This window comes from Schistocerca gregaria, chromosome 3 (genome assembly GCF_023897955.1).
Source record: "Schistocerca gregaria isolate iqSchGreg1 chromosome 3, iqSchGreg1.2, whole genome shotgun sequence".
NCBI lineage: Eukaryota > Metazoa > Arthropoda > Insecta > Orthoptera > Acrididae > Schistocerca > Schistocerca gregaria.
The window spans coordinates 495,434,340-495,461,575 of NC_064922.1; the positions used below are offsets into that span (position 1 = coordinate 495,434,340).

Genomic DNA, 27,236 nt, shown 5'->3' on the forward strand with positions numbered 1-27,236 from the left:
AGTTTTTAATTTCCTTAGTATTACCAAGCATTACAAGCGAAATGTAAGATATAGTTTTTTTATACTTTTATCGCTATAAATCTAACCAATATTGTTACGCAGAATACTTAATCACTTAGACTTATAGTCTCATTCCATCTGAAACGACATTTAGCTAGTTTGTTTTGTATAAAAACCTGTGGTACGGACCATGACTAGTGTTGCTGAATAAAAGATGATATTATAAGAGCATGAACAGTGACAAAACTGAGGGGAAAACTTCAGCAACAACTAGATGTTTCAATACTTGTGCACGTTAGGACCATTATTTAGCTAATTTACGCTGGTAAACAGTGTTGAAAGCTGTATGTTTGTTGATACTCAGATACAAAATTGGATATATGACTCAGATTTAAACCGATAAAACTTTAGCATTATCTGACTCACCATTAGAGATTTCTTGTCAGTCAGTGTTTTCCGAACTTTTCCACTTCCTGTCTTAATATTGTTTGACGAACTATGTTTAGCAAAAACCTTAAAATATAAGTGCCTTCTTTGTGTACAATAGAACGTAGTGAGTAAAAGAGGACGTCATTTCTGAAAACAGCCTGAACAATATTTTATACATATTTTTGAGGTATAATGTGCAAACAAAACGCATACTTCCAAGCAAATACATTGTCTTCTAGCTCAGTCCGTATGACAAAGAAAGGAGAACTCGAACGAAGAAATGGGAATTCTAGTATTTGTGTACATTAAATACCGAAAGAAGTACAAATACGATATGCTAAACATTGTTTGTTACAGTTTTGCGTGACAGAATGTTAAAATGACAACCAACACATTAATTTAGAGAATTTCGTGGAAACTGTGTACATTAATTTTAATGCCACATGTATCTTATTAATATGCAAGGTCGCTCGTTTGTAAAAATAGTTCTCTAGTCCAGCTGTGAATTTTTGTAATAACATTACCGCCAGTCGCAGTTCTTACATACAACACCAGAAGATAGTGTTGGGCATATACATACTCTGTGGTGTTGGATGTATATTACCTCTGACTCCCAGGTCCCACTTCGCAAAGCGCGTGCCAGAAACTCTTGTGTTATTTCATCCGTGAGTTTCATGTTGGCTTTAAAGCCTAGCACGGCAGAGATAGGGGCGTAAGCGCTCTGTATGTACCCATGATGTAAGCTACTGTACATAGTGTTTACAACTAGTGACCTCTCTGTACTAACAGTGCAGCCTATGAGTGTAGAATTACAATCGCTATGCTACAATAGTACTGAAAGAGATGTTTTAGTGCAACGCACAGGCTTAAGAAACGCAGTCTATTTCCAAGTACAGAGACTTGAAGACTGAAAAATTTTAATTTATCCGTCAGTTGCCCGCTTACGATGATTATGTCAGTGTAGTAAAAAAACATCAAAAACTTCACCGCTTGGTGTTTTGTCTGTTAATGTCTACATGCACATTTTACGTTGCAACCGATAGAAAAAGCAACGGCTGACAGTAGGCGTACCTTTTCAGGGTTACAAAAAGCTACAAGATTATTTCGAGGCGAAATTTATTCGACAAGGCCTTGTTTCTGTTTTGCGATGTTCGAAATTTCTACAAAGGCATCTTGCAGTTAATAACACAAATTAATTCGGTATTTTATTTAGAGTTCTATGACATCAAACACAAAAAGCTAATGAGTCGTCATCTGTATTACTCACAGTACTCTTCCACAATACTATCGTGAAGATCTCCATAGGAAAACCTCGAAAACACATAACAGTCCTCAAATGTTTAATAGCACTAGACTATTTGAATGTAGTGAAGTATCTCGTCTGATTCGCCTGAATGGTGTACTAACTCTCCAGTTACTTTGAACTATATCTAACACCTTTAACAAACAAAAATCCGATGATTTGTCCAAGCCATGCTTTACATCTCTCGCAGACGTTATTAAACAAATAACGGTATCAAAGTGAACCGTTCCAATGGTCTATGTTTATCAGTATCAAAGTATTGCCCAAAATACCCTCATTTTCACCTCGTTTATCAATTCAGTACGATTATTAAACACACAGAAAGATTGCACACGTGAATAAATATCACTGATACTGAGATGATGTCTCTTATCATGTAAGGAATGAAAATAAGCTAGTCACCGAAACATCAATGCCGGTAAGAGAGGCTGTTGTAGATGAAAAGAAAACGTATGTTGGAAGAGAGACAGACAATAAAGCAATAGACAAGTTCCATATTTTTAAGAATTTAGCGAAACGTTCTTGAAGAGAAGACCGTCAGCAGTCAGGGAAGTATTATTAACATTCGTTTTGGATATGTACTCTACCACAGATCGACGTATAACTTGAAGTTGTTTTGACTTTTTGATTTAGTATTACAATTATTTTTGGATCTGTATTGAAAATGAAGACCCATCTTACACAATCATTACTATAATCTGTTGCGTTATCCTCTTTGATAGTATGGAAAATACGTTAACCTTTCCGTCTAAGAAATCATACGCAACAAAAATTACTTACTCTGGAGGTATTTTCTCAATTAATCATATTTATGAAGTTTAGAGACAACGGAATTGAAGGTAATTTTATTAGTAAAGGAACAGAAAATTCAGTATTTAGTTCTTCTCTTAAGAGAGTGCTATCGTAGGGCGGATGTAGAACCGTACGCAATCAGAACGCATGAAGTTCTGCTCTTACTCAGTAAGCTATCGTAATTACCAAAACGCAGATGAATATTACATTGAAAGCGACAAACACATATGGCATTAGACTTCACTTTTTCGTTGATATCATCTGCATTATGCAGGAGCGGTTTTACTTTCCGATTCTACCATTTACCAACTAACTGCTGTCGACACAGAATGGTGATAATATTCAGTATAATATTGGCGGGTAGGAGGAGGACTTCTTGCGTAAAACACACACACACACACACACACACACACACACACACACATGCTTTGTTTCCTTTAGGCATTTGAACATTTGAACACTAATCGAGACGTTGTCCAGTTGCTTGTTTTCTGCAGGCATTTCAGCACTAATCGATTGTTCAGTTGCTTACTCTTTGAAGACCGGAAGGCTTTTGTTATCTGCTTTGGCATGAATGCTTGGCAGCGACGAATTATATTTTTAGAAAGTTTTAATATTTTTTTTCTAATGCCGGCGAATACATACAAGAGTGCTGTAGAACAATAATGCGTATCATAGAGCACATTCTATACCGTTCTCGTGTACGTGCATTACAGGGAAAGGAGGCGTACTGTGGTCAAGAAGCGGAGTCAATGGTTTTCTAATCATCACTCCGTTATAAATTTATGTCGTAGTAACAAACATACGTAAAAGCTAGAGAACTCTATAAGAAAATTCTTCAGTCATCGTGAAGGTAAGTGCCACGCTGCAACAATTTATCTCCAAATACAACAGTGATGCGCGGTGCTTTCAACAGTGATTAGAACTGTCCAATCGTATTAACGTTTGCAGAGTTTCTTCTTATCACAGTTACGGTACACTGTAAATCATAATAGAGTCTGTAACAGCTAAATAGATTCCTGTTTAGTAACTTATTAACCTGTTTTACGGTGCCTATTTCTAATTTGAAATCATGTAATTTACCATGTCAGAAGTTAACAACTATTTGTTTTTAAAAGACATAGGAGATTCGAAATAGCAGTTGAAACAGTCAAGTCGTTTGAATACTTAAAATGACGGAATGAAAGAAAGAATTGAATCACATTTACATCACCGAGACGTTATCAGTATCGTAATATGAAATCAAGTAGCAGTTGCAACCCCTATCAGATTTAAATTTGTTCGACTCTAGGCTAAGACTTATTTCTTAAGCTAGACGGAAGGGAAGCGAACAACTCTTACCTAAAAGCAGTGGTAGCGTTCTTCCGGAATATGTGCGAACTGGAACAGACAGTCTTGCATTCGTTACTTGCCGCGCGTGTGTATTCTAAAGTAAGCAGAGGAAAACTAGGACATTAACAACAGTTTAAACATTAAGACCAAGAGTAATTTGTGATTCTAGCCGTCTGCTTTGACCTTGACATAATGGTCATGGCTGCTGTGACGTCACTTCTTGGTGTCTACAGCGTCCTACATGAGTCACGAAATTCCCACTGTATTTCTGCAACTTCGCTAGTGCAGGCCCACCAAGCGGCTGGCATGTATGAACTCACTGCGACACGATTGTGTTTTTTGTATATGCAATGGAGAAGCTAATTTAAAATGTAAATGAGGTCCTTTTTGGGGGTTTACTGTGGCACTTTAAATTGTAGCATCTTCGGCTGCATTTGGTGTCTGTGAAGGACTGTTATTGTTTAGCAGTGAGAGAAAATTAGCGCAATATGATTAACTGATAATACAGCAAAGGTAGCCGAAAGTGAACAGGAATTTCGGTTTGTGCTACACATATGGAACATGTGCCAACTGTAGTTCGAGATTTGCACATTAAAAACATGAAAGCGTCCCAGATAGACTTGCTGGAGGAAAGGGGATCATGAAAACATACATAATATGCATTTTGACATCTGTGAATCAGAATAGAGGAGCATGACAGGTACACGCAAGGTGTAGAGCTAATTATAAAGCCAAAAGGGTGCTATTAAGATGTAGCAGCTAATCTCCAGGAATGTAAAAATCGTGCCTACTTGTGAATGTTTTAAAATGACTCCGGACTCTGAAATCGGCATATAAACTCTTGAAACGAATTACAGTCGGTACAAAACATTAGAAAGTATGTGCCGCGCACGTGGATATATTGGTAATCTGTTCCTTTTTAAGTGAAACATGTCAGACTACAATCCACTTCTCGTCTCACAGGGTTTTCTCTGAAACGACTGCGACTATGCTACTGTGAACCATGTATATTGTACTACGTTGCACTGAGATTTTATTATTGTATGTTGACGTTAACTGAGAGGGGAAATTGGTATAAATATATTTTCCTATTCCTTCTATGAAATTCACTATCATGTTTAGTGATTGCGAAATATGAAAGTAACATAATTAAATTTAGCAATTTTTCAGTTTAAGTCATGACATTCTTCTCTTAATGCCTGCTAGCTGTCGAACTGTTGCATTCCCTTTTTTTTTCCTACAGAGTTTCGCAACTGTTTGTTTTAGACTCTGTTTCATGTTTTGAATTTTATTTCTGTAGTGTTTTTCATTGGTTTCTACGGCAATTTATTTTTAAATATCTGCTATATTTGAGAAACAAATTATAGACGTTTATGATTCTCTTGATTTCTCATACTTAATAGATTTAATAAACATTTTGCTTATAGCTTCTTTTGGAAATACGTACTGTGTATCATGGTCTCCACAACAACTACAGTTTTTTACGAAACTCGAAATGTTTTCTTTACGATAAAAAGTTAAATTTTTTCTTGTGATAGCTGATCAGTATACTACTCATAAATACGTATCGCAGTCATTTGAACTGTATTTTGCTATACTAGCTCTGATTGCTTCACAGTATTCGTTTTAGGTCGCGTTTTGTATCTTCATCTCCACTACAGCTGCAAACTTTATTTGCAAAACTTGATTCGCTTTCTTTCCGGTAAATAGTCAAAGTTCTTCTTCTGGTAACCATTAAGATTCTTCAGAATTCTTCAGCAATCGCTCTTATCGTTCACTAGCTATAGAAAGGAAGGAACTTATGGTCTCCCGTTGCGTGAGCTATGAGATCATGAAAGACGCATATTCGTATCGCTGTTTCCATTCGAACCATATAGCTCCACTTGAGCTGTATAGCTGAAGTGTATTTTGCAGTGCTGGTAGTACGGCTAAGAGAGATTGCTGACAAAGGGCCCGGTGTTCAGGTCTACTGAAGAACGGGATAAACTCGAAGGCTTTGACCAATGACGTCAGAATCTGCCATAGATCATTTATTACACAGATGTAACAGCTGAGAAGAGTGCTCAGAAACAAAGGAATACAAGAGAGAACAAAATATGGTAGACATACAGGGTGTTTCAAAAATGACCGGTATATTTGAAACAGCAATACAAACTAAACGAGCAGCGACAGAAATACACCGTTTGTTGCAATATGCTTGGGACAACAGTACATTTTCAGGCAGACAAACTTTCGAAATTACACAAGTTACAATTGTCAACAACAGATGGTGCTGCGGTCTGGGAAACTCTACAGTACGATATTTTTCACATATCCACCATGCGTAGCAATAATATGGCGTAGTCTCTGAATGAAATTACCCGAAACCTTTGACAACGTGTCTGGCGGAATGACTTCACATGCAGATGAGATGTACTGCTTCAGCTGTTCAATTGTTTCTGGATTCTAGCGGTACACCTGGTCTTTCAAGTGTCCCCACAGAAAGAAGTCACAGGGGTTCATGTCTGGCGAATATGGAGGCCAATCCACGCCGCCTCCTGTATGTTTCGGATAGCCCAAAACAATCACACGATCATCGAAATATTCATTCAGGAAATTAAAGACGTCGGCCGTGCGATGTGGCTGGGCACCATCTTGCATAAACCACTAGGTGTTCGCAGTGTCGTGTAAGGCAGCTTGTACCGCCACAAATTCACGAAGGATGTCCAGATAGCGTGATGCAGTAATCGTTTCGGATCTGAAAAATGGGCCAATGATTCCTTTGGAAGAAATGGCGGCCCAGACCAGTACTTTTTGAGGATGCAGGGACGATGGGACTGCAACATGGGGCTTTTCGGTTCCCCATATGCGCCTCTGTTTATTGACGAAGCCGTCCAAGTAAAAATAAGCTTCATCAGTAAACCAAATGCTGCCAACATGCATATCGCCGCCATCAATCCTGTGCCCTATATCGTTAGCGAATGTCTCTCGTGCAGCAATGGTAGTGGCGCTGAGGGGTTGCCACGTTTGAATTTTGTATGGATAGAGGTGTAAACTCTGGCGCATGAGCCGATACGTGGACGTTGGCGTCATTTGGACCGCAGCTGCAACACGGCGAACGGAATCCCGAGGCCGCTGTTGGATCACCTGCTGCACTAACTGCGCGTTGCCCTCTGTGGTTGCCGTACGCGGTCGCCCTACCTTTCCAGGACGTTCATCTGTCACGTTCCCAGTCCGTTGAAATTTTTCAAACAGATCCTTTATTGCATCGCTTTTCAGTCCTTTGGTTACATTAAACCTCTGTTGAAAACTTCATCTTGTTGCAACAACACTGTGTTCTAGGCGGTGGAATTCCAACACCAGACAAATCCTCTGTTCTAAGGAATAAACCATGTTGTCCACAGCACACTTGCACGTTGTGAACATCACACGCTTACAGCAGAAAGACGACGTACAGAATGGCGCACCCACAGACTGCGTTGTCTTCTATATCTTTCACATCACTTGCAGCGCCATCTGTTGTTGAAAATTGTAACTACTGTAATTTCGAAAGTTTGTCCGCCTGAAAATGTACTGTTGTCCCAAGCATATTGCAACAAATGGTGTATTTCTATAGCTGCTCGTTTAGTTTTTATTGCCGTTTCAAATATACCGGTCATTTTTGAAACACCCTGTATATCAAGGGCAGTAATATTTCGACCTTAATGTCAAGGATATCGCTTGTTTGTGTCCTAGTACTTCTGGGGAATGTAAAGGGGAAAAAAAGGGATGGAAGTAACGTTAGCATAGAATACCTCAGTCACATATAATAGGTTGTATCTCGAACTTCAGCCGAGCTGTATAGGTTAACTGCAACACGGGATACAAATTTAACGTACGTCGATTTCTTCGTTTTCGTTAGAATTAGTATCCTGTTGTTCAGTTGAACAATATAGGTCAACCGAAGTACGGGATACAAATTTTACATGTGTTGTTTCTATCGCCTCCGCTACCTCTAATATATATATAATACCAGAAGAGAGCATTTACTTTGTGTTCCACTCTACTTTCTGCCAACACTCTATGCCCATTTAAATATCGAATAACGTACAGAACAGCAGCTGTGTGATGGTGTTTAACTGGTGTTTTGGAGGATGCAGCAATTGGGTGAGCTACTATGGATGTCCTAACAGTCTGTAGATGTTTGTGTAACTACAATAAATAAATAAATAAATAGAACAACTCCCCAGTCCTAGAATAAACGTTAACCAAACTGTCTGTTCTACTACACAGAGCAGTGGTAACCACGTAAATGTTTTAAATAGAATGATGTGACATAGACATTTAAGACTGGGTGACCTCTGTCTATAGAAACTGAAGTTCTCTGTTCGCTTATGTCTGTATTTAGAGTTAATTTCAAGAACAACTGTACGGATTTAGATCCGATTTTGACTAATCGATATACTAATCCGTGAGGAACGTTAGTGCATATGATTTAAAAATATTCCGTCGAAATTGGCTAAGTACGATGAATTAATGGCCGTCGCCATTGTAAAAACGAAGGAATTGCCGTCTAGCGTAGGGCCGCCAGAAGCCCAGACTGCAGCGAACCTTTAGAAGAAACTGAGTCGAGTCTGGTGGTCTAGTGCAGAAAAGTCGCAGGATCGGAGTAGGACCTTGGATTTATCACTGTTCTTTTTATCTAGTATCCGCTTCTCAATTATGTGGACATTTGCCAGAAGTGAAACGAGGTTCGGAGACCATGTAAAACTGCGAGTCCCACTTTCCGAAAGTTGGTTGAAAGTTGGGTTTGGTGGTCTAGCGGTAAAGCATGTGTTCAGTAACTGTAAGGTCAGAGGGGCGTATCCCGGATGGGGCTCGGATTTTTTTTAACCATCACCTCCCAATGATTTGGAGATTCACAAGAAATGAAACGTGTTTTGCATTCCATGTGGTCAGTCGTCTTTTCTTAGTTGGATAACACGGTAGGGAGACGCAAGTCGCCGAACTGACACCCAACTGCCAGACTTGCACCAGGACATTGAGCCACTTGAAATTATTATTACCAGACTCCATACACATTTATCTCCCCGCCACCTTTTTCTGCCTATATGGAGGCTAAACTCTGGAACAACTCTACAAATTATGATAAGGTTTTCATCATTACATACATTTTGATTCACGAGGAGGGTTTGTGTATGCAGCGTGTTCAGAAATTCCCGTTACAAATTTTTAAGGCTTGTAGAGAGAAGTGAATAAATAATATTTTGAAAAGGAGCCCATGTCCGGAAATATACGGTTTCCGTTCTACAACGGTTTCGATTCAGATGTGCAACTCCTCCACTTCTGCTTACGGAATTGTATCAGGTGAGACCCAGTACAGTTATTAGATAACAGTTCGAAAGAAAACATAACGAAACATCAATTTATCGCTTATGTGCATTATGGTGTTACACTATGCCAAAACAAAAAGAACCCACCGTACTATACGTCCAGAACAGCACAGAAGCATTACAACAAAGGCTCGCTGAGGTGACCACCAACTTCGTTACAGACATTGTACCTACGAAGCATGTTCTAGTGCACACTCTCCATCCCACTTGGTTAGTCTTCAGTTTCTAGTTCACCTGCCAGAACTCGTGCCTGCAGATCTTCCTCTGTCTCCACATCTCGTAAATTGTACTTTGTATAAACTGTGATAAAAGACTGTTCATTTCTGGTTTTTTTTTTTCGAACTATTACCTAATTCTTGTACTGCGTCGCGCTTGATTCATTTCCGCAAGCAGAAGTGGATGCGTTAAGCACCTGAACTGAAGCCATCGTAGAACGGAAGCGGTACGTTCCCAGACATGGGCTCCTATTAAAAAATTACATACTCACTCTCCTTTACAAATCCCACAAGTTCGTCACAGGAATTTCCGAAAATTCTGTATATTTTACAAATATTTGGTGCTAAGTGGACGAAATATGATGAATTTCAGACCTCCACAGTGTTTTTCTGTACGTGGAGGCCGCTCTCAGGACCTACTGTAGGGATTTTGATACCCGCGGCTGTCTGGCGCGACCAACCCCATCGATAAATGAGCAGCCGCTTACGCGCGACGGCTTTCACGGACGGCTCGCATTGCTACCGTGTAGCGATTGGGCAGTCCTCTTACGTCTTAAGGTTCAGCAGTACACCAGCAAGTAGCGTGTGCCACTTAATTCGTTTAATTTAAGTAACAATGACAATATTCGTTAACCATATTCAGTCACCAGATCCCTTTCCTTTATATTCAAATAAACATTTTCGGGCCAGATGCCCGTCTTCAGGATACACGGTAACCTATCGAATATGGAACTGAAAGTTCAATTACATAAAACTTGTTATGGACGACGACAATGATCTATCAGATTAATATTTGACAGATTACCCTGTAACCGTAATAAATTATCTGAATATGGGGGCAGCTGGCCTGAATATGCGGGACTAAAGAGAAGCTATCTGGAGACTGAGTTAGGACAGTTTTGTATAAGTAAATATCGCGAGCACTCCCTGATGACGAATAACCTAAAGTTCTTCCCTGACTTTTTATTATAATTCTATGTATTACTACCTCCTGCCCCCACGCACACACAATCTCTTAAACTAAATTACTGCTACGCCAGACCATATATACACTCCTGGAAATTGAAATAAGAACACCGTGAATTCATTGTCCCAGGAAGGGGAAACTTTATTGACACATTCCTGGGGTCAGATACATCACATGATCACACTGACAGAACCACAGGCACATAGACACAGGCAACAGAGCATGCACAATGTCGGCACTAGTACAGTGTATATCCACCTTTCGCAGCAATGCAGGCTGCTATTCTCCCATGGAGACGATCGTAGAGATGGTGGATGTAGTCCTGTGGAACGGCTTGCCATGCCATTTCCACCTGGCGCCTCAGTTGGACCAGCGTTCGTGCTGGACGTGCACACCGCGTCAGACGACGCTTCATCCAGTCCCAAACATGTTCAATGGGGGACAGATCCGGAGATCTTGCTGTCCAGGGTAGTTGACTTACACCTTCTAGAGCACGTTGGGTGGCACCGGATACATGCGGACGTGCATTGTCCAGTTGGAACAGCAAGTTCCCTTGCCGGTCTAGGAATGGTAGAACGATGGGTTCGATGACGGTTTGGATGTACCGTGCACTATTCAGTGTCCCCTCGACTATCACCAGAGGTGTACGGCCAGTGTAGGAGATCGCCCCCCACACCATGATGCCGGGTGTTGGCCCTGTGTGCCTCGGTCGTATGCAGTCCTGATTGTGGCGCTCACCTGCACGGCGCCAAACACGCATACGACTATCATTGGCACCAAGGCAGAAGCGACTCTCATCGCTGAAGACGACACGTCTCCATTCGTCCCTCCATTCACGCCTGTCGAGACACCACTGGAGGCGGGCTGCACGATGTTGGGGCGTGAGCGGAAGACGGCCTAACGGTGTGCGGGACCGTAGCCCAGCTTCATGGAGACGGTTGCGAATGGTCCTCGCCGATACCCCAGGAGCAACAGTGTCCCTAATTTGCTGGGAAGTGGCGGTGCGGTCCCCTACGGCACTGCGTACGATCCTACGGTCTTGGCGTGCATCCGTGCGTCGCTGCGGTCCGGTCCCAGGTCGACAGGCACGTGCACCTTCCGCCGACCTCTGGCGACAACATCGATGTACTGTGGAGACCTCACGCCCCACGTGTTGAGCAATTCGGCGGTACGTCCACCCGGCCTCCCGCATGCCCACTATACGCCCTCGCTCAAAGTCCGTCAGCTGCACATACGGTTCACGTCCACGCTGTCGCGGCATGCTACCAGTGTTAAAGACTGCGATGGAGCTCCGTATGCCACGGCAAACTGGCTGACACTGACGGCGGCGGTGCACAAATGCTGCGCAGCTAGCGCCATTCGACGGCCAACACCGCGGTTCCTGGTGTGTCCGCTGTGCCGTGCGTGTGATCATTGCTTGTACAGCCCTCTCGCAGTGTCCGGAGCAAGTATGGTGGGTCTGACACACCGGTGTCAATGTGTTCTTTTTTCCATTTCCAGGAGTGTAGTTTGTGCTATCCATGCGAAGCTGGGGCAGATAGCTCTTCACCTTATAAAATGCTCTGATATGTGTCTTCCTGACAAAAGAAAATAGTATTAAGCGTCTGTTTATATATCTCCATGGTGGAGCTACACATTTACAGTACGTCCCCGTGCTACAAGCTTGTACCGTAGCGTAGCGTCTCTGGTAAATAGCCATTAGTTTGATTTGGTAGCTGACTTACGAATGATATAAAATGTCTGACTATAAGACGTTCTATTACTATAAGCCACCGCCAGTGTGCAAGCTGGGCTTGTAAATTGTTTTAAACACCAGATATGGAAAAATCTTAGATATAACTCGGATATGCAAAATATCGTTTACGGTGAATAGCGATTGAAAATTATCACATGTTACTGTGCTTGTATAAAATAATGTATTCAGCCACGTATACTAGGTTAAATAACACAAGAAATATCTGTTTATAAACCTCCCTCACATTTGGATCTACATAAAGAGGATGGTTACATTGTATCTAAACGTGGAGTACTGTGTAGTGTGCATAAACTCCAACACTATTTACGACTTGGTAGCTCACTTATCAAAGTTATAAAGTGTCCTTAAAAAACAACACTGTGTAAAACACATTGTAGTAATCTGTTACTTGTAACTCCATACATCGCTAGGTTACAGCAAGAAACAATTGTGTCAAACTACTCTGATAGCAATAAAATTTCGGTTCGAACAGCTTGAGGTTATTGAATAGAATACTACACCCGCTGAAAATTACAATTGCGCCTCTGTATATCGTATGGGAACTACACACCAAATTATTTTTGACAAATGTCAGCGTCACGCTCCTTCTTTGCAGAGGAATCAGTGGAAATGCTCTATAAATGATAATAAGTAGAGAATGTTTTGCTTCTATTCTCGTAACGAAGTTTTAGGTGTGTTAGATAGTCCAGAACACGGAACTCCACACAGCATGCTCCTTGTAGCAGGAGCACTTCATCAGTCAGTCAATGATACCTAACGTTGCAAACAGATTGATGTTTAGGAGTATGTATCGCTTTACTGCTCAAGAATGCAATATACCTGTCAAGATACGATGTAAGTGCTACTTACACCGCTAAATTTCGTCCTTAGATAGGTGTCTTTAGGTGGAATGGCGACATAAGTACAAAGCATATGTAGGTTGTTTATCATGCTACAGAAATTTGATTACCGATTTCTAATCATACAAGGTGATTGATTTGGTTGGTTGTGGCTGACTCATGAAGCAGCTGCATCAATATGAATTATGCAGTGGATAGTGTCAGAAGATCCATGAGGCTGATATACCCTATTCGGCTTAGGACTGAAATTAGCTGTTCAGCAAATTAAACATGTGCTCAACTTGTTCTTCTTTTGACATTAAGGGATGCCTTCCTGTTGAACCAATAGGAACAGAAGTACCCACAATCTTCAAAACATGCCGACCCACAAGTGAGCACTGGTGGTGGTTTTCTGCCCTACAGCTGGAAACCTACATCCAACAGCTGGTCCATTTGGTATCTTGAAGTTCACGACGATTTCATTTAACTCATAACTGATATCTATAATCTCGGCAATCCACCTGGCACAATCATACACACAGGCGACAAACATTCCTCATAGCAGGTTGTGAATCTGGATATTCTTCTGCTGTTTCTGAGGTCTTGGACAGACAAATTTCTGTTTTGCTCTTCAAAGCTCATACAATATAAGGTCACCCATCAATTTGAGTCCAGAAATTGATCTTCTGAATTCCTTTCACAGGAGTAGCTTGGTTGGACGACTCTTCTGCCAGAATTCTGTAATTTCTTCTTTGAGAAACACGATGAGACCTGTAAATGTCTCTTTCACTCTTGTGAAATCCTCGACATCTTAAATTGTTTTACCTGGACTGGACTGGCAGACTAAGCAAGAGAGGCGCTCTGCATCGCGGTGTAGCTTGCTCGCCAGGTTTCGAGAGGGTGCGTTTCTGGATGAGGTATCGAATATATTGCTTCCCCCTACTTATACCTCACGAGGAGATCACTAATGTAAAATTAGAGAGATTAGAGCGCGCACGGAGGCTTTCGGACAGTCGTTCTTCCCGCGAACCATACGCGACTGGAACAGGAAAGGGAGGTAATGACAGTGGCATGTAAAGTGCCCTCCGCCACACACCGTTGGGTGGCTTGCGGAATATAAATGTAGATGTAGATGTAGATTGGAAAGATTATTTTTTGAAGCATGGTGCTTCAGGAGGCCTTCTGCGTCATCAAAGGCCAGTTCCCATAACTAGTAGTGGCATACACGCAATCCATTGGCAGAAGTGACTCAGTCAATTCAAGCAGTTGGTAACAATTTTGGAAGTGACTAGGAGCATCATCTGAAATATTGATGATCTTTCCTGCCTGTGATTACAATTTTGCGGACTGCTAAAAATGCATGTGCTGAATCATCTCCTATGTTGTCATTTACAACAGCAACACTTCTGAGTTTGTATTGAAAATATGCCATTTCCACAGAAATCAGAACCTGGTCATTACTCCAGTGATAACCTTGTACTTCTTGTGGCAGACTCAGAGTGAAGCATGAAACGTAATTTTTAGTCTGTTCTCGTCCATTCATTTTTGCAATGTACTGTTATAATTGCAATGTACTGTTATAATTGTAATGTACTGTTATAATTGTGCTTCATGGTGTGGGTTCCTGTAGTCATGTCCTAGTTCATGAACCACGGGCAACGTATGAGTGGCCAAGTAAGTGGTCCCGACAGTCGGGATACCAGTTACTTTGGAATAAGGCTGGGCATCTCGGGCATATTCTGAGCCGTGGTCACCTTTGTGCTCATACGGCAAAGACTACCAAATCCACCGGTTAGTCCCTCAACCCCGTTAGGGGTAAAACTCAATGGGAATCGGGGCAAGTAATGCTAGCAACCTGCTTCCCCGATACTTTAAATATGATGCTGCCAACAATCACAGCAAAATGCCTCGGACCTTTGGAGGTGACGGAGTCCCACCTCTAACTGACAAACCAGGGACTCCTAAGACACGACTTGGCAAACAAATGGCAATGAGATGGGGAGCTATTAATATCAATGGGGGCTACCCTGGGAAGAAGGTAGAGTTGGCAGAGGCTTTAAGTAAGATGGGGCTGGACATTTTAGCTGTTAGTGACATTTGGGTAAGGGGTGAGAAAGAAGAGGAAGTGGGAGAATACAAGGTCTACCTGTCAGGAGTCAAAGCAGGAATAGCACAATGGGGTGTAGGGCTTTACATCAGGAAAGAAATGGAACCCAGCGTAGTTGCAGTAAGGTATGTAAACGAACGACTGATGTGGATAGATTTGACAGTGTCTGGCAAGAAAATTAGGATTGTGTCAGTATATTCGCATTGTGAAGGGACAGATCAAGATAAGATGGATAGTTTTTATGAGGCACTCAGTGATGTAGTTATTAGAGTAAAGGACAAGGACAGTGTTCTGCTCATGGGTGATTTTAATGCCAGGATTGGAAATCGAACAGAAGGGTATGAAAAGGTTGTGGGTAAATTTGGAGAGGATATGGAGGCCAACAGGAACAGGAAACTACTCTTGGATTTCTGTACCAGTATGGGCTTAGTAATCACAAACTCCTTTTTTTAAACATAAGAACATTCACCGGTATACTTGGGAAGGCAGGGGAACCAGATCTATCATTGACTATATAATAACAGATCAGGAATTCAGGAAGGTTGTGAGGGACACACGTGTATTCAGGGTATTCTTCGATGACACTGATCATTATTTAATCTGCAGTGGAATTGGGATTGTGAAGCCGAAAGTGCAAGAGGTCAGGTCCATATGTAGGAGGATAAGAGTTGAGAAACTTCAGGATAAGGAAATCAGGCACAAGTACATAACAGCAATCTCAGAAAGGTACCAGTTAGTTGAATGTAGTCAGTCACAGTCATTGGAAAAAGAATGGACAAGGTACAGGGACACAGTACTAGAAGTGGCTAAAGAATGTCTAGAAACAGTAGTGTGCAAAAGTAGGATGAAGCAAACAGCTTGGTGGAATGACACATTCAAGGCAGCCTGTAAAAGGAAGTTATTGTCTGTTCTACGAGATTATGGAATAGGAAGCAAACTTTTGCAAGCAATTAAAGGTCTCTACATGGATAGTCAGGCAGCAGTTAGAGTTGACGGTAAATTGAGTTCATGGTTCAGAGTAGTTTCAGGGGTAAGACAAGGCTGCAACCTGTCTCCACTGTTGTTCATGTTATTTATGGATCATATGTTGAAAACAATAGACTGGATGGGTGAGATTAAGATATGTGAACACAAAATAAGCAGTCTTGCATATGCGGATGACTTAGTTGTGATGGCAGATTCGATTGAAAGTTTGCAATGTAATATTTCAGAGCTAGATCATAAATGAAGATTAGCATCTCCAAAACGAAAGTAATGTCAGTGGGAAAGAAATATAAACGGATTGAGTGCCAAATAGGAGGAACAAAGTTAGAACAGGTGGACAGTTTTAAGTACTTACGATTCATATTCTCACAGGATGGCAACATAGTGAAAGAACTGGAAGCGAGCTGTAGCAAAGCTAATGCAGTGAGCGCTCAGCTACGATCTACTCTCTTCTGCAAGAAGGAAGTCAGTACCAAGACTAAGTTATCTGTGCACAGTTCAATCTTTCGACCAACTTTATTGTATGTGAGCGAAAGCTGGGTGGATTCAGATTACCTTATCAACAAGGTTGAGGTTACGGATATGAAAGTAGCTAGGATGATTGAAGGTACTAGTAGATGGGAACAATGGCAGGAGGGTGTCCACAATGAGGAAATCAAAGAAAAATTGGGAATGAACTCTATAGATGCAGCAGTCAGGACAAACAGGCTTAGATGGTGGGGTCATGTTACACGCATGGGAGAAGCAAGGTTACCCAAGAGACTCATGGGTTCAGCGGTAGAGGGTAGGAGAAGTCGGGGCAGACCAAGGAGAAGGTACCTGGATTCGGTTAAGAATGATTTTGAAGTAATAGGTTTAACATCAGAAGAGGCACCAATATTAGCACTGAATAGGGGATCATGGAGGACTTTTATAAGGGGGCTATGCTCCAGACTGAACGCTGAAAGGCATAATCAGTCTTAAATGATGATGACTATTATGATGAAGATGACTGTTATAATTTCTTCAGATGTTGATGTGTTATTCTTTTCACTGTCCATTTTCTAAAATCGTCAATGAAGGTGTCCATGGCAATAGTTTTCTGAATGAATTTAGTTTGCTCCCATGCTGCATACATAAGTTTCGAAGGGTCACCTGCTGTTTCCCAGGATAAATGTATAAATAAATCACTGCCTTTACAGTGCAGGCAAAACATTCCTGAAACAAACAGGTCTATTGATTTACGTCACACACAACTAAAGACTTCACATGCCCAATCAAGGATTCATACATCATGTTTTCAATTAAGTTCTTTTAAGTTATCAAAGTTCAAAATTTGCAGACTACATACAGAAACGGACCTCTCTAGGTTTTGTAGGCCTCAGATCATAGAGCTTAAAATTTTGATCTTCCACTGTATAATATGGTGAATGTTTCATTAATGCGGTGGGTCACATGTCTTTTAACTTTCCTACAACTGTTGTAGTTGAGAACAGTCCCACTTATCTTCCAGATAAAATGACTGCTACTTGAACATGTGCTTCTTTTAGGATGACCATTATAGTGATCTTATTTTCCAAACACTCCTCTTCCAGACCTTACTTTTCTTGTTTTGTCCGCCATGTATTTTGATGCAGGTGGAATGTGGAGCCAAATAGTTTTCATTGGAATGGTTCTGGATGACTCTGGAATAATTATTCAAACTTCTACTTTTTCATTGTAGGATTCATAATGTGTCTACAACTGAATTAATGTTTAAGAAAAATTCCTGCCAAGCTGTACAAGCTTCCTTTGATTCACTTTTTTTCTGAAGATGCAATTTTTACTTTCAGAAGTGTTCTCAGTTTTTCTTCTGTGTACTCTCCGTCAGCTTCAGTAATTTTTCTGCACTACCTTGATGTATTCAGGTTGTGACTTGATTTCACTGACCACAGTCTCTTAACAAGACTAACACATACCTATGTAGCTATCTGATTCTGGGAATGTAGTTCTTCCTCTCCTTAGGAGACTCCTACCTGATTGCTTTAGAAATCAAATTAGGTTTCATTCAGTTTTCTTTCCATAGATCAAAAAATGAGACGATTCTCATGGATGTGGAACATGTCAGAAAATACATACATTACAAACAAAGACTGTTTGAATATGTTACTCACTTCCCTGATAATTTGTCAGAAGATTGTCAAGATAGGTGAATACATCAGAATGGACTGGAATTGCTAATGTTAACAGAATTAATACACTGTCTGTATATCCACTTTCAATAAATTTATCATACACAGAATACTTAATCTTGACTGTTGTGACCAAGTGTTGCCAAAACTGAAATCTAATAGACTTTTTATTTAAACTGGTCTAACAGTCCCTGTTAAGATATTCATCTATATTGTAGAAGGAATTGCCTACTAAAAAGTTTTTCAAACTCTGTTTAAACTGTGTTTATCTGAAACCATATTTTTAATGGTTGCTGGCAATTTATTGAAAATGTGTGTTCCTGAATATTGAAGCCCTTTATGGACCAAAATAAGTAATTTTAGATCTTTATGTAAATTGTTCTTATTTGTAACATTGATATTTTGTATTGAGCTATTAGTTGGAAATAGAGTCATATTATCTGCAACAGCTTTCATTACAGAATAAATATACTGAGAAGCAGTTGTCAGAATACCCAGTTCCTTGAACAGGATTGTACATGATGTTCTTGGATTTATACCACAAATGAGTCTTATTACATGTTTTTGCACTCAAAAACGTTTGCTTGGTTTGATGAGTTACCCCACAATACGATCCCATATGGCATAATAGAATGAAAGTAATCAAAGTATGCAAGGTTTTTATATCTCCTATATCTGAAATCATTCGCATTGTTTAGGTGCTTCAGCAGGTCTTTGGTAGATATGCCCTTTCCAACTGAATTTATCATCAAGTTGTAATCCCAGAAATTTAACATTGTCAACCTCTTCTCTCTGTATGTCTCCATATGTTAGTCACATACTGGAAGGAAATCTCCTACAGGTTATAACTGCTTGCAGTAGGTCTTTTCAAAGTTTAATAACAGTGAATTAGCTTTAAACCATTTATCAATATCAATGAAAATTTGAGCAGCCATTTCAAAGTCTATACTTGACTTGCTGATCATTACACTGTCCGTATCATCTGCAAACAAATCAAACTTAGCATCTGGCAATGTAACAGATAAGAGATCATTAATGTACATAAGAAAAAGCAATGGGCCAAAGATGGAACCTGAGGAGTTCCACATATAATTAATTCCCTGTCAGATGAAGTCTGCTCACTTATTCCACAGCATATTGCAATGACACCCTTTGTTTTCTGTTAGTAACTAAGGCTCGAACCATTTTCCAGTGCTGCCAGTAACCATAATATTCTAATTTAGTTAAGAGACTTCACACAGTCCAAGGCTTTTGAAGGGCCACAGAAAATGCCAGTAGCCTCTAATTCATTATCTAATGAATTAAGTACATTCTCACCATATGTGTAAATAGCCTTCTCTGTATTGGAACCCTTAAGGAACCCAAACTGTCACTTGATTATTTGCAGTCAGATGCTTAAGAAGATGCTGTTCCTGATCTATATAAATGACCTGGGTGACAATCTGAGCAGTTCTCTTAGGTTGTTCGCAGATGATGCTGTAATTTAACGCCTAGTAAGGTCATCCGAAGACCAGTATCAGTTACAAAGCGATTTAGAGAAGATTGCTATATGGTGTGGCAGGTGGCAATTGACGCTAAATAACGAAAAGTGTGAGGTGATCCACATGAGTTCCAAAATAAATCCGTTGGAATTCGATGACTCGATAAATAGTACAATTCTCAAGGCTGTGAGTTCAACTAAGTACCTGGGTGTTAAAATTACGAACAGTTTCAGTTGGAAAGAGCACATAGATAATATTGTGGGGAAGGCGAGCCAAAGGTTGCGTTTCATTGGCAGGACACTTTGAAGATGCAACAATTCCACTAAAGAGACATCTTACACTACACTCGTTCGTCCTCTTTTAGAATATTGCTGCGCGGTGTGGGATCCTTACCAGGTGGGATTGACGGAGGACATCGAAAAGGTGCAAAAAAGGGCAGCTCGTTTTGTATTATTACGTAATAGGGGAGAGAGTGTGGCAGATATGACACACGAGTTGGGATGGAAGTCATTAACGAAAAGACGTTTTTCGTCGCGGCGAGATCTATTTGCGAAATTTCAGTCACTAAGTTTCTCTTCCGAATGCGAAAATATTTTGTTGAGCCCAACCTTCATAGGTAGGAATGATCATCGAAATAAAATCAGAGCTCGAACAGAAAGGTTTAGGTGTTCGTTTTTCCCGCGCGCTGTTTGGGAGTGGAATGGTAGGGAGACAGTATGATTGTGGTTCTATGAACCCTCTGCCAAGCACTTAAATGTGAATTGCAGAGTAATCATGTAGATGTAGATGTAGATGCAGATGCTTGAAAACAGTCTTTCAAATATTTTTGAAAAAGTTGGCAAAAGTGAAATTGGTCCATAGTTGTCAATATTTCTTTATCCCCCTTCTTATAAACAGGCTTAACTTCAGCATATTTTAGCCAGTGTGGAAATGTTCTGTTGATATGAGATTGATTATACAAATAACTCAAGACAGAACTCAACTCACATGAACATTCTTTTATTAACTTCATTGATATGTTATCTAATCCATTAGAGTACTTTGATTTTAAGGATTTTAACATCGATGATAGTTCTTTGAGTGAAGTGAATGTCATTTCCACTTTACTGAAGTTATGTATAGTGACTGGTCTCCGCTATTTCATTGCACTATTTACTGAACATGTTAACTTCAAGCTATCAGCATCAGATATAAAGTACTTATTTAAGAGGTTTACAGCACTATGGGCACATGTTATAAATGTTTCCTTTATTTTTAGAGCTATCTGTCCTCTTCTTTCTGGCCCTCTATCTTTTTGATCACTATATCCCATTCAGGTTTAATTTTATTTCCTAATGTAATTATCTTTTTCTCATAATAAAGTTGTATAGATTTCTGAATTACTTGCTTCACTATTTTGCAGTATTCTTTGTAATGCATACATTGCTAACATCAGAGCCGCTCTTAGATAGTAGATACAGTTTTCTTTTTGTCCTACATGATAATTTTATTCCTTGTGTAATCTGTGGCTTATTATTATACTTATGTTTGCTTAGAGTTACCTTCAGGGAAAAATAGTTTCGAAATGAGGAAGTAACTCCATTAATGAATGCTTTGCATTTTACATTTGAATCAGAAATATTGTAAACATCTATCCAGTTCATATATTCGAGCAGTCTCCTAAAATTCTCAATTTTTGACTGATTTATTACCTTCCTTTTACTCAGAATTAATGAATTTTATATCCCTACAACTTTCAAAATTTAACATAAGATGTTGCATGTCATGCTCAGGTAGCCCATTTACTACTGGTTTTGTGATGTGACCTTTCTCCCTAAAGCTGTGTACATTAATAATGTCAAAAGCAGTCTTGGAGCATTTTTCATATCCTAACTGCAAAGTTCACAGTAGGAATTAAATTGAATGGTAATACTATTGATTGCAATAACTGTTGAGTGGCAGGGGTTTTCAATAAATTCACATTAAAATTACATTCAACTATTATTGCTTTGTTTTTTTAGTACAAGATGGGACAATAGAACTTCCAGATTTTTATGAAAATGTTTTAAGTTTCCTAAAGGTGATCTGTATATAAAGGACTTATTAGGAAATGCTACTTCCATTGCAAAAGCTTCTAAGTGCTGCTCTGAGTAAAATTTATTAATATCAGTATTGCTGAAATTAAAATATTTTCTGATAGATGTGGCGGCTCCTTCTTTCTCCATATTTTCTCTGCAGAAGTAAGAGGCTAACTTTATCCTGTAACATTAAACAAATCTATACCAGTGGTTACATGACGTTCATAGAGGCAGATTATGTCAGCTGGGTTGCTCGACCCTAATTCTTTAACACAAAAAAGCGGCTCATTAAACTAACCCCTCAGTTCTTTTCTATCCTGATGTGATAAGGGTAAGGGATTTTTTGCACTGGGTGAATTACAACTGAGTGGACATGATTATTCTGTCAGTGTCTTAAAATCTTCAGTTTCAATTAGGGACTGTTTGCATGGATTATGTATATTAAAATTTGTTTTCTGGTTGTCTGTTTTATCGACGTTAATGTCGTTTTAAAGCAGTCTGTGAAGTCTCTGAACTTATTTTCTTTCTGCCCCCCCCCCTTACCCTAAAACACTGTTACTCTGTCACTTGTTACCGCTGGTACTTTACTACTTTACCATATCTCCCCTTAAGTTTGTCATTGTTGATATTGTGTCACAGTGTTTCGAACATAGATGATTATTACTGTAAACATCTTGACTTAGAAACAGGGCCTTGAAATGGACACACTTATTGACAACTTGAAGGAAGTCTCTTTTTTTTTGCTTGTTTTATATTATACCGTTCTGTTATGGATATGTAAATATTGGGCATGCTTCACACTTTTGTGGCCCTAGTCGTAAGAAATATCAAACACAGTCCTTACCACTAAATGCCCTACAACCCGGACAATGAGCAGAATCCTCACAAAAAGTTATCGACATAGAATTCTTTGGATGGTCTCAGATTTCCTACTAGCTTCTGAAATTAATAAATTAGCTATGAACAGCTGTAATGAAAAATCAACAATAACCAACTGCAACAATAAATTGGCAAGAAAGAACTGCAATAAAGGTATTAGAAGTAAACAACTGCAACAAAGAAATTGAAACGTCCCCTTTGAAAAATTGTACATGACTGTGCTTAAACTGACACACAATATTTTTAGCGCAACGGAATCTGACTTTCAATAATCCCTACAAAAGAATGGCCCTGACTAAATTAACCTAGACGTTTCACAAATCACTTACCTCACAAAAATCTTGGTTACTCGAACTACCGCAATACAGCGAGCGCCACTACTGCCAGCTAAATACAAGATTCAAACTACGGAAGGCACCAACTACTGATAGGCATAGTTAGCAAATAAAAGCTTTTGATAGAGAACAAACAATGTATTTACCTCAATAGTGTTCAAAAGTCATAATGTATATAGCAGTTCATGGCATCCCGTCTTACAAATTTCAGAACTCCGCCATCTCTCTCCCCACATCCACCACTGCTGGCGGCTCACCTCCAACTGCGCAACGCTACGCGCTATTAACAGCCAATGGCCCAACGCTACAATGGCGAGTATTACAACAATGCCAACCAGCCTCAGACTGCACACAGTACAGCCGGTGATTTTCATACAGAGCGCTACGTGGCGGCGGCGTTACCAATATAAGAACCTAACCAGCCTACTTACATTGCCCCCATGCTCCCCACAAAAATTTTACAAATTGTTTTGGGCAGTGGCCAATAATGATTTGACAAAATTTTTCATAATTACAATAACAAAGATATCAAATGCACACACTTATTAATACAATGTTGGTCAAAAGCTAAAATTTTCTCACAGTCCTGATCATTCATCACAGCAAAATTGCAGTGTTTTTTTCTCAAAGTCTGAGCAGTAGAAGAAAATGTACACGAAAGTAGTGAATTTCCATGCAATCTTGAAGAAGTAGTGTTGTCCTTCGAACGGAAAGACAGTGCTGACTCTTGACATGCAGACAGGTAATGGGCCACAACAGAGCAAACCCACAGCAGAGTCAGTCGAAGTTTTGAAGAATATTGGTAGGTAGGTCATCACAGAGCAGACCCAATGTAGTCCTGGTAGAGAGTATGGTACTGGTGGGTCACCGGAGTTGCAGACCCACTGCAGTCCTTGTAGAGATAATGGTATTGGTGAGTCATCAAAGGTGTAGACCCACTGTAGTCCTTGTGGAGATGGCTAGCAGCCATCTGTTGCGACTGTGCAGGTGCACAATCACCATCGAAGAGTCTTGTGGACAATATAGCAAGTCCATCAACCACCACTTGTTCACTCACAAGGAACCAGCATTGCTGTTAACCAGTCCCTTGTTGAATTATTAACACACGTGCAAACGCCAACAGTCCTCTTTTTTCATATATTGTGCATATACTATGACCAACAGAAATGTGTGCAGTAAAATGAATGCTTACAAGTTACTTAATTTGATGAACTGGTGTCCTTTACAATTTTATAACATGAGAATACAATTACAAAGGTACAGAAAACATCATTAAAGAACATAACAATACAGATAACATTTGTAGTAATACAGGCATTACAAAAGAATCGAAATAACATATACATCAGTGCTACAGTAATTATGACATAAGTACATACATAAAAGATCACAATAGCTTTCGACACATCAACTTCACACATGAGCATTAAAACAAAACAGAATAAATAATGTCTAAGCATCTTTACAAATTAAATAACATATTATAATGCAAATTATATTTGAGGATAACAGTATTCCTCATCATACTGAATGTAGCTGAGTATTAGAAAAAGTCTACAACGTAAATCTTATTAACTAAACACATAAATACAGGAAGAACACAAATACACAAGGGTACACAAACACATAGCGGAATAATACGAAAGGACAGGACAGGGTTTGTTTTCAGTGTAACATTTGGTACTGCAGTCCAACCCAAAACTTCATTCCATGGATCTTTCGTCTTATTTCAACATTTCTTTCCATCAAAAAATCCTATCCAGGCATGCTTTCTGTATTTATATGTTCACATCTTTCTTACCTCATTATTTATTTTCCATTATCTTACCTCGTCATTTATTTCCAAGAAAATCCTACCTAAACCTGTTGTCCTTAAACGCTACTTTTTTGTTAATATCCTCTTTCAATATCCTTTTTTGGCCAAAGCATTTTCTTATAGCTTCTCAATGCATTTCTTTCAATTCATGACAACTCATTTTCTTATGTAGTCTACCCCTCTTAAGATAACTTAAATCTACTGAGCTCAGATGCTAAACGAAGGGACGAGGCAATGCAGCAGTACAAAACAATTAACACAAACAGCAATGACAAAAAAATTCAAATAGGCAAAGCAAGCAGCAAAAAAATATAAATTAGCAAAGCAATTGCAAAATTACAACTCATATAAGGCAATATGCAGCAAACAAGAAAAATAAATCAGCACTAAAACTGGCTTAACAAAGTGAAATTTAGTAGCGCAATGCCTGTCAAATAGCAACAGCAAATGCAATAACTTATATCTAATCATGACAAACCCACAAGCAGAAAAAATAGTAGACTAAAGACAACAATGCTGGTAAGGAAAATCTCTATTCACATTTTAATGTCTATGTCATTAAAGTGGTGCACGACAACTTATTATACAAAAGAAATTACCAACTACTTGAAAAGAAAATTATTTATGCAATTCCTGTGAAGGGAAATGTCTATTTATGTTCCCTCGTTTCTTGGAAGTAGATCATAAAATCATTTTTTTACTGGATCTGTAGGCATAAAATAACTATATTAGTACATCCATTAAATTTTATTTTAAACAATGCTGCAGTGCAGCTAGAACGTAGATATTAAACAAAATAAGCAATCTCTCAACTAGAAAGACAACAGATGTAAAATGTTTCTCATCGTTTCATTAGGCATTTTAGTAAATATCATAAATTAAGAGCTCCACAGTATAATCATATGTTTTCAAGTTTGAGCGTGTCGTATTTGCGATGAGTTCTACAAAGGAATGTCAATAGTGAGGATAATGGACTCTTTTTTTGCACCTGTGCCTCTGAAAGGCACACACTAATGCTTTTTTCCAGACGACTGTGGCGCAGCTGGGTGCCCAAGACACATTACGTGAAGGTGGTCACTTAACTTTCTTACCGAAATATTTACGACACCAGTTTTCACTACAGTGACAGCCTCCTATAAAAATTTCACAGGTCGAGAATTTGCGTTGCAAATCTGTAGAAGCAAAATCCTGTAAATATAACAGTGTCCAAAAAATTTTCGCCAGCATAGTGATACATTCACGCATATACACACATTTTATAACTCTTAAAGTACGATTCTCGGTTTCCAACATCCTTTTTCACAAGTCAGAGTCCCTAACCAATACTCCTTATTCCTTGCCTTATTACACATTTACATATTCATTAACGCGTCTTCAATATTTCATCATAATAAATACATAGCATAATCAGATTCCTCATATAGCATAATCCCGTAGTTAATCATAAACATACCTCAACAGCATAATACACATCGTTGTCATAATAATAACATCATAGCACATGAATCAAATCTCAAAATCGTTGTAGCTTCCTCCAAAAATTTCAAAACCTAAAAAAATTCTCTGCTCATGTCAAAAGTGTCATCTACCTCAAACGTACTTTAAAAATCATGATCCCATACCAAATAGATCATTCAAAGCTCTCACAGTATCACAATGGCTCCGAAAAAATATGAACAGTTCACAAAGTACAGACAAAATACAATTTCATAAGTGTGAAGTTATCCAACTGTGTAATGACGTAAACATCTGTCACTGATGTAGTAAAATAAATATTTGTCTCTCTCAGTTAAATGATCAGGTAGCTGTGTAATTCTGTGTTAGAGAAATGTAACGTATTGTTGTGCTACGGAAAAGGCTCTCACATTGTAGCTGTACCACAAAAGTTAGTACTAAAACTTGTTTTACTTTCCAGAATAATACAGAAAAACTGTGCAGATATGAAACAGATATATCGCAAAAGCAACAATGTAAATTGTGTCACATATTAGTAGCATCGTGATCTAATCGTGTAGCTGTCAAATAAACTGACCACCGTGTCATCTGGTATCTCTCAGAAAGTACTTTAAATCTAGGATGTATTTTCAAGTAAACCAAAATGTTGCATTAAAATCTCATTAGCAGTACCAGTACATGTTCTAAGTATGTCAGCCTTATAGTCGTTACGTAATCGTGCAAACTAACAAGCAAGAATGTACACACACAATAACACTGTGTCGTCTGTTCATATAACAATGCACTCGTAAATACTGTCTAAATAAGTTCTCTTGGTTCTTGACTGGATATTTAACTTCAAACATTGTTGCATGTTAACAGATTCTAAGTCTGACAAAGCATACTAGTTAATGTAAAGCGAAAAGTTATATGGCAACGACAAAAATAAAAAACAGATTATCTCTCAATAAAGTTTATCATGTGAAATGTAGTGTAATCCTTCACTCTCCCTAGTGCGCAGAGTTTCAGC

At 39.3% G+C, this 27,236-nt stretch overlaps 1 protein-coding gene across 5 annotated transcripts in view; it reads left to right on the forward strand.

Annotated features, from left to right (window-relative positions):
- Positions 1 to 3,023: 3,023 nt before the first annotated feature.
- The window catches only part of LOC126354140 (uncharacterized), a 170,220-nt gene continuing 146,007 nt past the window's right edge, over positions 3,024 to 27,236 (forward strand). The window contains exon 1 of one of the 5 annotated variants that reach the window (XM_050003540.1): positions 3,024 to 3,377. The gene's annotated coding sequence lies outside the window, so the exon portion shown is untranslated. The remainder of the gene's footprint in view (positions 3,378 to 27,236) is intronic. The other 4 variants (XM_050003543.1, XM_050003544.1, XM_050003539.1 and 1 more) reach the window with 4 other exon arrangements.